The sequence below is a fragment of the Rhinatrema bivittatum genome, chromosome 2, assembly GCF_901001135.1.
Source record: "Rhinatrema bivittatum chromosome 2, aRhiBiv1.1, whole genome shotgun sequence".
In the NCBI taxonomy this organism is placed as follows: Eukaryota; Metazoa; Chordata; class Amphibia; order Gymnophiona; family Rhinatrematidae; genus Rhinatrema; species Rhinatrema bivittatum.
Window position 1 is genome coordinate 188756937 of NC_042616.1, and position 13318 is coordinate 188770254.

The 13318-nt window shown below is 45.6% G+C and overlaps 1 protein-coding gene across 8 annotated transcripts in view; it reads left to right on the forward strand.

Annotated features, from left to right (window-relative positions):
* The window catches only part of PHF14 (PHD finger protein 14), a 1104121-nt gene that overhangs the window by 956055 nt on the left and 134748 nt on the right, over window positions 1-13318 (forward strand). The window lies entirely within an intron of this gene.

The following is a 13318-nucleotide window of genomic DNA, read 5'->3' on the forward strand; positions in this document are numbered from 1 at the left end:
TAAAATGACTGGAAGCAAGTTAATTTAATGCCTTGTATTTTCTTTTTGAAGAGTACTCATAACCTCTATTTAAGCTGTAAATAGCCATGAACAGTTCTAAAATGAAGTCACTTACAAAAACAATGTTATTTTAAAGATTGTTTTCTCTTCAGAATTTTCAAAATTCAGACACATTTGTCTATATTTAAACTTTTAGAGCCCATGCTATTCTGCACAGAGCACTCAGTGCATTTTCATCTGTTATTTGGTAAGGTATTTAATACATGACTTGGCATCATTTGCATTACACAAGAAGATTAACATTACAAGCTCTAATAATAATCTGAGTGACTCTCCATATTGACCTATGAAAGAATATAATTAACTCAGGCTAAGTTAATTAATTGTTATGCACTGCTGAATTTAGTATTTAAAGAAAAGTGAAGTTAAATAGAAATCATTCATTGGTCTGAAATCATAGTTTACAGCAATATAGTGGATTATATTAAGACAAAAAATCTATTATATGATTTTCAAGATATAGGCCAATAACATTTTTTTAAACTAAGGATTCTTGAATATGTATCCTTAATTTCATGATTTTTAAACTTAGTTCCATAGTGTAGAGAAAAGCAGATATTTAAATATTTTACTGTTTAAATAAGAGACATATGAAATGTTTATTTTCCTTATATATCCATAGCCTTTTGTTTGACAATTGTTACGCTCCTGTACTTACCAATGCGGCATGGAGCCGTCGACTACCTTCGTGGCACGGAGTCGCAGTCAGCTGTCTTCCTTCACCGCGGCAGGAGCCGTGGACTTTGATAATCCTCTCTTGCTTGGCGGACCCTGCCGCCGTGCTCTAATGCGGCTGGAACTGCCGCCGATGCTCTCTCCATCTTTGCGGCCCGGAGGCCATAGTCCCCAGGCTTTCTTGGCGGCTGGAGCTGCCCTCGGTCCTTCCTGCAGCGGCAGGAGCCACTGCTGACGTTGGGGCCTGCTCCACGGCCCAGCTTTGCTCCGTCTCCTTGGCCTTTGTGCAGGGCCGCGGTCCAGGGTCCTGCACTTCCTGTTCCTGTCCTCCTAGAGCGCGGGCCGCGCCTCCTTCATAGATTTAAAGGGCCCGCGGCCGGAAATGCCCTGGGCTCCACCTGAACTCCTCCCTGGGCATCTCCTGATCTTCAGCCCTATTTAAGGACCCAGCTTCCAGTCCTTAGTTGCCTTCGCAAGGAGTTAGTTCCTCTCAAGGCCTTCTTGTTTTCACTCCTGCTGGTATTTCCTATTCTTCATGTTCGTGGTCTCTTCTGGATTATCTCTCGTCTTGCCCTGATGTTCCGTGGTCTTCCTGATGTTCCTTCCTGATGCCTCGTCTCCGCTTCTGCTTCCTGGACCCGTGGTTCCTCATTGCTATCTCTTCTGGCATGCCATGTCATGTTTCGTCAACTTGTGGCATGGGCCTGTCTTCTCGTCTACAGCGCAAGCCTCTGGAGGGTCATCTTCACCTGAAGCCAAGTCTCACCTTGGTCCCGTGTCTCATGCCTGAAGCCAAATCTCGTCTTGGTCCCCTGTCGCATGTTTGAAGCCAAGTCTCGTCTTAGTCCCCTATCTTGAATTTCGTCTCGGCCCTCGGATGTTCTTGTGGCTCCTCTGTCCATGCCTAAGACTCTGACTATGCCTAAGACTCTGACTGAACCTGCTCCGTTCCAGCATGGTCCATGACCAGCCATGAGTGGCTGTGTAGGGCGCATCTCGGTGCAGGCTTCTACTGAATCTTCGCCATGTTCCGGCTTCATCTTCCATGTATTTGTCTGGAGTCTGTTTCGCACTCAAGAGTGGTCCGCGACCAGTCCCGTGGGTCCACCCTGTGGTGGGCTGTGTAGGACGTGCTGCATCGCAGCCTCAATCCAGTACTAGACTTTGTTCCTGAACCTTGATCCTGAGTCTTCGTGCTCAAGCTTCTCGTCTTGAGTCTTCACGTCCCAAGCTTCTCGTCTGTGTCTTCATGTCTCCAAGTTCCTCGTCTCGAGTCTTCATGTTCCAGAGCCTTCATCTTCCCTCATCTCCTGTCCGGCCTGCTGCCTTTGCCGTTTCCAGCAGCAGGTCCGAAAGGGCTTGGAGTAGTCGGAGGACCACTCAGAAACCAACCTTGCAAAGTTGGTCTCACTCAGGCTGTGCAGGTCGGCAGGGGCCTGGCTTCCTGGTCTCAGCCCAGGCTCGGACATGTCTCACCAGCCTCAGTACCGCCTTGGAACCCTCTGGGGTTGTGTTGAGGTCCAAGGGCACACAATCTCCTTGGAAATGGGACCGCTCTCCTAGTGCTTCCTAACAGATTGTGAAGGCCTCTGAGCTTCCCATGCTCAAGGTCTCCATCTTCCCTCACAGATTGTGAAGGCCTCTGAGCTTCCCATGCTCAAGGTCTCCATCTTCCCTAACAACAATAAAGTGAAATATTTATATTGGTTACTTTTATCTTTACAGTCAGACTCAGATGATGACTTATCTACAACTTGCATTGTATATTGATTTTAGGTACCCCAAAAATGCTTTAGGTATTCCAAAAGTGGTTTATCTTTTAGCTCTGCACAGCATAACAAGTCCTTAAGTAGCCACTCTAAGGCCTTTTACATGGCAATCTATAAAGAAGACTATTGCATATTGTGATGCAGTACGACCTGGCCCGGGGCAGAAACAGCTGAGACACAGCCGAGCAGAAGCTAGTGGTACCAAACTTAGCCACCAGAGGGCGCTGAGGAAGGTAGCAAAGACTACACTTCCCAGATTCCCCGAACCAACACCTGACCCCTGGCTGGAGCCTGAGCAGGAACAGGTGGAGGAAATTGGGACTGATCCCTATGACTCAGCATGCTCTATGGAGGCTGAAGAAGAGGGCGTGCCCCCGTGGTGGAGCTGGCCACAAAAGCCCGGCTCCTCGGAGTCTCTGGAGGAGGAGATGGAGGTAAGCTGGGGAGAGGAAAGCTCCAGCTGTTCCTCTATGGAGGTGGAATAACCAGGAGGTTGGGGGATGGTAAATCCTGTATTGCTGTATGGATGTATGAGACAGGCGGGAAGGGAATTGTGTTTTAAATGCTGTGTACCCTGGGGCTTGTAAGGACAACCCCGCATTAATATAAGGCTGCAGCCACTGAGCTACAGCACCACATTAAACTCCTTATTGATTAAGATCCTTTTTCTGTGTACTGCTTGGGAGTGCCAGGACTGGGCCTGGCACTCTGACTAGAGGCTGTGAGGAGTCCATAGCAGCGCTATGCTTGAGCTGTGCAAGGGGACAAGACGTGTCCTAGGAGCGAAGCCAGAGGCCTGAAGCCCAGCAAAGCCCCACAGCACGCTGAGCGGAGGGACCTGATCGTGACACATATGCAGAAATAATAAGTAATACAATTTTAGTTCACTGTAAAATTGTTTTTGTTGTCATAATTACTGTTGTCAACAAGTTATCTTCTTGGCCTCTTTTTTGGTTCATATCAAGTATGTGGTCTGAGATATAAAATGAAGATGATCCCTCTTTGTTCCTTTGGCTGAAGTTTATCCAGATTTGTTTTGCTTTTTGGGGGAATAAAAGCTGTGGATCTTTTCATTTAGCCAAATCCACTGAGGGAAATATTCAGAAAAGTGGCAAATGGACAACTTATCTGTCTAGTTATCTGGATAAGTTGTCAGGGATATTCAACAGATTAGACCTGCTCAGTAACCTTGCTAAAGTTATATGAGTAATGTTACCCGGATAACTTTCAAACCTAATCTGCTGTGTTTAAATATACCCAATGAGATTTAAAGTTATCTGGGTAGGTGTATCAGGATAACTTTATCCTTTTCTTTATAATTTTTTTTTTTATTAGCATTTAAGTTACTTACAACAAATGAAATAACATCTTAAGCCAGCATCTTAAGCCAGTCGCATCACTACCTATATACACTGATGGTTACAATATTACCTTAAATTCAATTACCCTTATTCTTGTTTAAAATTAAAGGGGTTCATATTCAGAAGCTATTTAGATGTATAACTGAACAGTTATCTGTCTATATGGCTTAGCCGTGATATTCGGTGACTTGAATGCAGCTCATTATGTTGAAGGCATTCCTGGGGTAGGTGGTAGGCCTTCTATGGAGGGTCGGAGTTAGTTAAGTTCACTGACTAACTCCAATATTCAGAGCTAGCCGGAAACCTAATCGGCTAACTCTGGCCACACTGTAGGCAGGTCTAAACTTATCTAGATATACCTACCTTAACTAGCCACACAGCGGCTGAATATAGACCCGAAAGTTTCTAAATGCAAAGAATCAGAAAATATTCTTTTGATAAGTAATCATACATTTACAGGGAAACTTAAGAAAACATATGGCCCCCTAGTACCTTTAGTGTTTGCTCCAATTGAAGGAACTGCTTCCTCCGAAACTGTGTAATACGAAAAACATCTGGAAAAACTTGAATTTTCTGACCACAGAAAAAGAAAACCTTTATTCCTGCAATATTTCTGGAATACTAAGTTTTTGTCCTGCTCAGTACAAAAGAAGACTAAAATAGGAATCCTGGATGGGATATCATCAAATGAAGCCTCTAAAAAGGTAAATAAATCAGGATTATATAGTAGATGTTCTTCAATAAAAAGTATTAAAAAATCATCTAGTAGTAAGGTATCTATCCTCCCTCTTTCTCATTCAAAGCATTTTAAAAATTAGTAAAATAATAAATCTTAGATAGTACCAGTTCCTTCTCCTCTGGTATATTCAAAATATCTCAAATATATTTTTTAAACATTTCCTGAAAAGAAAATTCACAAAATGTAAATTCCTCAGTCTCTGATTATTTTCCAAAACTTCCAATTGATTATGAAAGACTAGCCTATCCTTAATATGAGATATTCCAGAAGCTGGTAAAGAGGTCATCTAAGGGTTGAGTGTAGATACTCTCAAGTTCAGTTAATTGTGACTCATGTTCTTCCAATTTGGACTTTTTTTTACCTAGTAAATTTATAAAACTGAGAAATCTGAGTGAATTAAAGTCTTATCTAATTCTGCAACCATCCTCCCTCCATATGTCAGAAGGGATACATTCACAAGTTTCTCAAGATGTCCAAATATTCCATCAGGAAGAGAAATAACAGATTGAATTAGAACCTTCACACACTTGACATTTTTATCAGTCCTTGAAGTTAAGATTTCATAGGGGATTCATTATGAGTCTTCCCAACCCCCTATTTACTAGATGTAGAGTCTACCTCGACAGGAACCGGAATACCTTGTGGTAACAATATCATTAGATGACTGATCTGTCAGCGGGAGTGGCTACCTTAGGCTTGGACTCAAAGAGCCCTCAGAACAAAGGGAAGCTTCAGCATTCAAGTCCTCTCACAACTGGTCTGCAGCACACTGCACATGCACATCCAAAGGGCCATGAATCAAAGTTGTGGTTTTGAGGAAGAAGTCAGAAGCTTGATTTTCCTTTTACTTCCCATTGAGGCCAAATGGAATCAAAAGAAAATTACTTGTTCCTCCCCTCAAAAAATCTTGCCTACCGGCATGCCACTTTGACACACAGTTTCAGCTGTGAACCACAGTGCCTGCTGTTAAGTAGGCAAGTTGGAGCCATTAGATAACATCAGATCAGTGCTTGCTGGGAGAAGGAAGGAACAGCTAGAGACAGCAACTGGTAAAGATGATAAATCTCCTCAGTTGAACTGGGGTTAGCAGCTAGCAGGTTTGGTCAATTTCCTTGATACTGTTATGATCATGGACCCTTGGGCCGGCTAGAAGATGGTAATGCTGCATTGCAGGGATACCCACAGCGGAGTCGTAGCCGGGAGGCGGACTTAAACCACAGATCCAAAAGAATCTTCACCACTGGAGAACTGAGGTCCCCCCAGGAGGAGCCCTTGGGGACCCGAGCCGCTTGGACTTAGGCACGGATTCTGGAGACGAAGGTACAAAGAGAGTCCTGAGGAGAAATCGGAGCTAGGAGACCAACAGGAACATCACCACTGGAAGCCCAAGGTCCCCTCTTGAGGACTCGTGCCGCTTGGACTTAGGAGCGGTCTCCGGAGGAAGAGAATCTTGAAGATAATTTCGAATCAATGCAGGCAGCAGAGAGGCAAGACGTAGAGGCGAGCCAAGAGTCAAGGCAGGCGTCAGACAGGAGAGACCGAAGACAAGCCAGAAGTCAGGATGGGCAGCGAAGCGGGATACTGAAGAACAAACCGAAGTCAGGAGCCAGGAAGACAAGCCAAGGGGATGCAGGAACAGGAGCAGGCAAGGGCGGGCTGGAACAGGAACAAGGCTGGAGCAGGACTCAGGAACACACTGGAACAGGGACAAGCAGGAACGAAAACAACAACTTGAAAACTCAGAGAGTGAACCTCGTTGCAAGGCAAGGAAGGAGAGTCTGATCAGAGTTTAAATGGCTGGCAGCATCTGACATCACTTCATGGGAGGAGTTCGAATTTCCCACGCTGGTCCATTTAAATCAGCAGCCCCTGCGCTCGTACATGTCTAGGGGGTGGGGTAACAGCCACACCAGGAAGTGTAGCAGCTCTGCGGCATCTCCCTCGTGGAGACGCCGCCACGGATGGGCCAAGCTGCGTCCCGTGAGGGGTGGGGAACCACCGGGAGACTCTCTGAGGCTGATGGAGGAGGGAGGTAGGAGCCCGGCCGCGGCGTTCCACGGCCAGGAATCATAACAGATAACATCGTCCCTCAGGATAACTTTATCCTTAACCAGATATATTAAAAGATATCCAGTTAAGTGGTTAGAAATAGGAAACAAAAATCCCTTAATGTGGGCCACAGTACTCACACTCCCTCCCCAAGCCCCCCAAAAGATTTAAAATGTAACAGCCTGTTGGTCCAAGGAGGATCTCTATCCCCAAATTCAGAATTTAATAGTGGTTTCAGGACCACTTCCTAAAGCCTACTCTCTCACCTGCAACCTGAACCCTTGTACCCAAAACCCACAAGCTACTGAGAGCACTACAATTGTACTATGTTCCCAGAAGCCTGTGGGTTATGGGAAGTGCAAGTGGGCTGGGAGGGGTCCAATTAAGGTTACGGGTGTGAAGGTGAACGCTTGGAAGGGTCACAGTTTGGTAGTGGAGGGGGAGGATCCTCAGGCTAAAATGCCCACAGAGTTTTAAAACTTTTGAGGGGCGAGGGTTTGGACATTATATCCCACATTAGTAAGATTTTTTTTATTTTTACATATGCACACATCAATTGTGCACAGTATGAAAATCTCTGGTATACAGTATTATATAGACAAAGGGCTGCATCAGGGGGACCAGAGTATTCACAATTCTATAAAGACAAAACCATTATACAGTTATTGTACAGGTAGGCGAACACAGGAGTTCAAATATATCTTCAACTGAGAGAGGGAGGGGAACCAGGACAAAGGTTTGTAGGAGCAATACAAAATAAAGTAAAACAATAAAGGACAAGAAACAAATTATAAAACAACAAATAAATGTACAATAAGCAAATAAACAACAAAGCAGGTAGAAAAGGTTAAAGAAAAAACTAAAAAAAAGTTTTAATTCTGGAAAAAAATTATAGGGAAAATTTAAAGTAAAAATAAAGAATTAGCTAAAATTGCAAGGATGGAACAAACATTTCCTTGACTGCAGGGAAAAACCATACGTGTAGGGAGTCGCCTTATAAAACTTAATGTGGATGCAGGACATAATGGGAGTTTAGAGCCAAGGGTGAGACCAGAGTGTCAAAAACTCACTTGTATTGGACGGTCAAGATGCCTGATTATTTCTGAAAAAGAAAATAACAATCTGGGTAAGTGGCAAAGGTGGGGACTGACCAGGAATCAGAAATCTAAAAAGGTGGTGAACGGTACCTTAAGAACAGTGTGCAGCTCAGGACAAGTACACATGAAGAAAAGATACATTTATGGGGCCACGGACGCAGCCGTGACACCAGATAGGTAGATCACCTGGAACAGAATGCAGGACAAAACCATGATAAGAGGATGAACAAAACTTGCTGAATAAAAATAAAGAATAGGGGAACCAAAAGAAACTACCTTAGTGAACTCGAAATCCGGAGGGACTTTCACAGTTCAAGTCATTGTATGTAGATAGGATGCTGGAGATATCGCGAAGTCAAAAGTTATTATTAAATAAAGCAGCCGAGCCTATGAGAATAGAATTGTGATGTGAAAAACTGAGCTATGAATTACTAAGCAAAAACGATGAACAGAAGAGTGGTATAGCATGGAACACCATGGGGTAGGGAAATCTGATACTGGAATAATCATAGGTAAAAAATCAAAAAATACTAATTCTGTTGAAGGATGAAACAGACCAGGAGGGGTCAAGTTGTAGATGCACTTGCTAAAAGACAAAAGAAGTAAGAACAGTGACCACTCGATTCTGAAAAAATACTAACAGTGACCAAAACATCGTGAGTACAACTTACAAGCAGGTACAGCAGACTCTTCAAGCACAATGTCACAGGACAATGTCTGAAAGAGCTGGCGTTTAAATGGGCAGATACAAAGTGAAAAATGCGCGAAAAAAGTAAACCATGTGACCATAATTGACATCTTGTATAAAGAATGGTAAGTGATACATTTTTACACAAAACCTAAAAATAAAAGGCAGAAAAGATCCTGTGAAGCCCCAAAAGGGGTAAAACCTAAAAAAAATAGTTGTTTTGTAAGTGGCCAGCTTGCACTATCAACTACGTGTAGTATATGAGGGCTAGATAAAAGTACAAATAAGGATAAATTGAATCTAGAATAACAATATTCAAAAGCATCTCAAAGTGTATCATATACACTCCATATATGACACAATACACACACTTTGAGATGCTATTGAATATTGTTGTTCTCACACGTTGTCGCGGCCAGCGAGCGTAACAGTACCCCCTCTCTTACGCCCCCTCCCTGGGGGTTTGGGTTTCTTGGAGGAGCAGGCATGGAACTGTTTAAGCAGCTTTTTATCGAAAATGTTTGTGGCTGGTTCCCAAGTGTTATCCTCCAGTCCGTAACCTTCCCAGGATATCAGGTATTCCCACCTTCAATTCCGTCAACGGACATCTAGAACCTCCTTGACTTGGAAGAGTTGATCCTCGGCTGAAGAGACCCTTGAGGAGTCTGTAACCTTTCTGGTGGGCCAGGGTAACACCAAGGGTTTTAGAAAGGAGTCGTGGAAAACATTGTGTATCCATAGGGTAGCAGGCAAATGTAGCTGGTAAGTGACTGGTCCTATTTGTCGGATGATGGGAAATGGCCCAATATAACGCGATGCCAATTTCATGAAAGGCAGCCTATGACGGATGTATCGGGTACTCAGCCAGACTTTATCTGTGCACTTGAGTTGCAGGCCTGGTCGATGATGCTTATTCGTGCTATCCTTAGCCCTGAGGCCAGCCTTTTGTATCAGAGACTTCATTTGGCCCCATAGGTTCTGCAGTTCCTGAGCCATTAGCTGGGCTGCAGAAGAGGCTACTGATAGCGGTAGGGGTAGCAGGGGCTCGGCTGTCGTCCATAGACTATTTGGAATGGGGAGGTTCCAGTGGCAGTATTGAAGTGGAAATTATGGAAGAATTCTGCCCAAGGCAATAAGGCTGCCCAATTGTCCTGTCCTTCCTTGACAAACATGTGCAAAAACATCTTTAATGTGCGATTTGTGCATTCTGTTTGACTGTTGGCCTGGGGGTAGTAGGCTATGGTAAAGTCCAAGGTGATTTTGTATTTTTTACAGAGCTATCGCCAATATTTTGCAGTGAATTGAGTTCCTCTGTTTGAAAGAATATGTCGTGGTAGTCCATGTAAACGGAAGATATGTATGGTAATCGGTCTCGCCAGTTCTGGGGCGGTAGGGAGTCCAAGAAGGGCCATGAAATGGGCCATCTTGAAGAAGCGATCGATGACCACCCAGATGACTCGACAGCCCTCCGAGGGAGGAAGGTTGACCATGAAATCTGAAGATAGATGAGTCCATGGCTCCTGGGGTGCCAGTAAGGGTTGTAGCAGGCCGTAAGGTCAACCTACCAGAGATTTTTGTTGAGCGCATGTGGGACAAGAGTCCACGTAATTCCGGACATCCTTCTTCAGTTGGGGCCACCAGTAAAAGTGTTGGATTAAGTTAAAAGTTCATGCTCGGCCCGGATGACCTGCTATATAGGAATTATGCCCCCACTCGAGAACCTTCTGACGGTGCTGGTGGGGAACTACTGTCTTTCCAGGAGGAACAGGTATGGAAGCAGCCAGGAGGATTCGGGCAAGATCGATCACATGGCTGATGGGTTCCAGGATATTCTCCACTTCAAATGACCGGGAAAGGGCATCCGCCCGGGTGTTCTTGTGAGCTGGTCTATATTTCACCTCAAAGTTGAAGCAGGCGAAAAATAATGCCACCAAGCCTGACGAGCATTTAATCGTTGTGTGTTACACAGACGTTCTAGGATTTTATGATCCATATACACCGTAATCCGGTGTTGTGCCCCTTCTAACCAATGCCGCCATTCCTCGACGGCCATTTTTATGGCAGTTCTTTGTCCCCGATTCCGTAGTTTTGTTCCACCGGAGAGAATGTTTTCAAGAAAAATGAACATGGTGTGAGGCTCTCCCCCTATCTAAGAGTTGATTCAAAATGGCTCCTACTCCCTCCAAGGAAACATCAGCCTCGATGACAATGGGGCGTGTGGGATCCAGGTGACGAAGGCAGGGTTCTCCAAGCAAGTCTTGTTTTAGGTTAGAGAAAGCTGCGACTGCCTCAGGCAGCCAGTTCTTGGTATTCGCCCCCTTCCGGGTGAGCACTGAGGGGGGCCACTTTCTGCGAGTAGTTGGAGATAAAATGGCGATAAAAATTGGCAAATCCCAGAAATCTTTGAAGTGGGCGAAGGCCGGATGGTTGAGGCCAATTTTAGGATATACTTCATCTTTTCGGGGTCCATGCAAAATCCTTGGCTGGAGATTATATATCCTAGGAAGGGAGGACTTTCTCTTTCGAAAAGGCATTTTTCCATTTTAGCGTAAAGTTTGTGGACTTCGAGCCTCTGGAGTACTTGAGTAATGTCTCGACGATGTGAAGATAGATCCTTAGAAAAGACGAGGATGTCGTCCAGGTAAACCACCACACTGGTGTACAAGAGATCTCTGAAGATTTTGTTCATCATACCTTGGAGTGTTACATAGGCCGAAGGGTATGACCAGATACTCATAATGTCCATCTCGCGTATTAAACGCGGTCTTCCATTCGTCTCCTGTTTTGATGCGAACCAAATTGTATGCTCCTTGCAGATCAAATTTGGTAAAAATTGTGACCCCTTGAAGTCGATCAAGTAGCTCCGGTATGAGTGGAAGAGGGTGTCTGTCTTTCTTGTTTATAGCATTGAGTCCCCTGTAATCGATGCAGGGGTGCAGTGTCCCGTCCTCTTTGGTTACGAAGAAGAACCCTGCACCCGCAGGGGAAGAGAAAGGTTGGATGAATCCCTTATCAAGGTTTTCTTGGATATATTGAGCCTAGGCTTTGGTCTCTGGCAGGGAGAGAGAATAGACCCTTCCATGGGTTGTGTGGTTCCCGGAATCAGATTGATGGAACAATCAAAAGGACGATGCTCTGGTAAAATGTCGGCCACCTGTTTGGAAAACTCCATGTAAGCAGTGTATTGAGGAGGTATTCCCAGGGAGGCTATGGCTAATGGGAGCGGCAGTAGAGGCCTCACCGGGAGTATACAGGAAGACAAACAATGAGGGCTCCATTGGGATAGCTGAAGGGTTTCCCATTCAAAACTAGGAAAGTGGATCTGTAGCCAGGGAAGCCCCAATACGATGGGGTGAACTGCCCTCTCCAGGACATGAAAGGATATCTTTTCTTGATGGTGAAGTCCAGTCCGGAGGGTCAAGGGTTCAGTCGTGGTGGTGATCTGTCCCGGTAAGGACTCTCCAAAGATGGATGCTTTGTAGAGTGGGGTCTCTCTACGGATAGTGGGAAGTTTGAGGTAGTCCACCAGGGCCTTCATAATAAAGTTCCCCCCGGCTCCGGAGTCCACTAAGGTGAGGGTGGAAAATTTGCCTGCATGAGGGTAACGGGTAGAGTAAGCTGGGGATAAGGAAGAGCACAGCCCAGGGTCAACTCCCTGCCGTCTCCTAGGCTCTGGAGTTCCCCGGCCTCAATGGGCATTGAGCTCGAAGGTTCCCTTGTCCAACACAGTAAAAACATAGGACCAGAGAGCATCGCCAAAGTCTCTCCTCTGAAGAAAGATGGCTCTTTCCAAGCTGCATCGGTTCTTCCTGGCTTGTCAATCTGGATGAGGCGACAGGTGACGGGGTGAGAGGGCGTGAGAAGGAGGGAGCCAGTGGTACTGACCTTTGTGGGACCCATAACTTTCGATTTCTCTGCTGGAGTCGCCTATTGATCCTCCCGGCCAGATCAATGAGAACATCGAGGGATTGGGGGAGTTCTCATGTGGCCAGCTCATCCTTAATTCGCAAGGATAGCCCTTCCAAGAAAATGCTTCGGAGACTATCCTCCCTCCAGTTCAACTCTGAGGCCATAGTCCAGAACTTGATAGCATATTCAGCCAGGGTCTTTGAACCCTGGCGTAGATGCAGCAGGTCCGACCCCACAGTGTCGCATCAGCCAGGTTTGTCGAAGACTAATTAAAGGCCTTCACAAACTGCTGCAGGTTTTGAAGTAGGATGTCGCCTCTCTCCCAGAGTTGTGATGCCCAGGCTAGGGCCTTCCCATCAAGAAGGGAGAGGATGAAAATCGTTTTAATAAAATTGCTGGAAAACTGAGGGCTGCAAGGAAAATGCATAAAGCACTGATTCAAGAATCCTCGGCACAACTTAGAATCCCCTGCATATCTGGGAGGTGTTGAAAGATGGATGGCGGTGGCCGTCGTAGAGGTCAAAAGAGGAACGGTAGCCACATTACTGCTCAAGGCAGTAGAGGCATCCAGGCGGGCATCGAGTCATTCCACCGAGCCGGCAAGGGCCTCCAAGAATTGCTGCTGCTGTTGGATCTTTTGTGCAAGTCCCGGAATGGCCTGGAGACCAGAAAGATCTGCCGGGTCCATGGCCTCTGCAAGCTATTGCGACAGTGGACCCTTGAACTGAGACGAGTAAGGCCCTACCTGAGAGAAGACTTACCAGGCTCTCGTCATCAGGAGGCGGATCTCAGTACCAGTCCTGGTTAGCGGTCAGCAGCAGACAGACGGATCCAGATATCAGTCCAGGGTCGAGGCAGGCGGCTAGCAGCGAAATCCAGCAAAACAATGCAAGGGTTGAGACAGGCAGCAAACAGGCAAATCCAGGGAATAGTCCAAGGTTGAGACAGGTGGTGAACAGCAGAATCCAGCA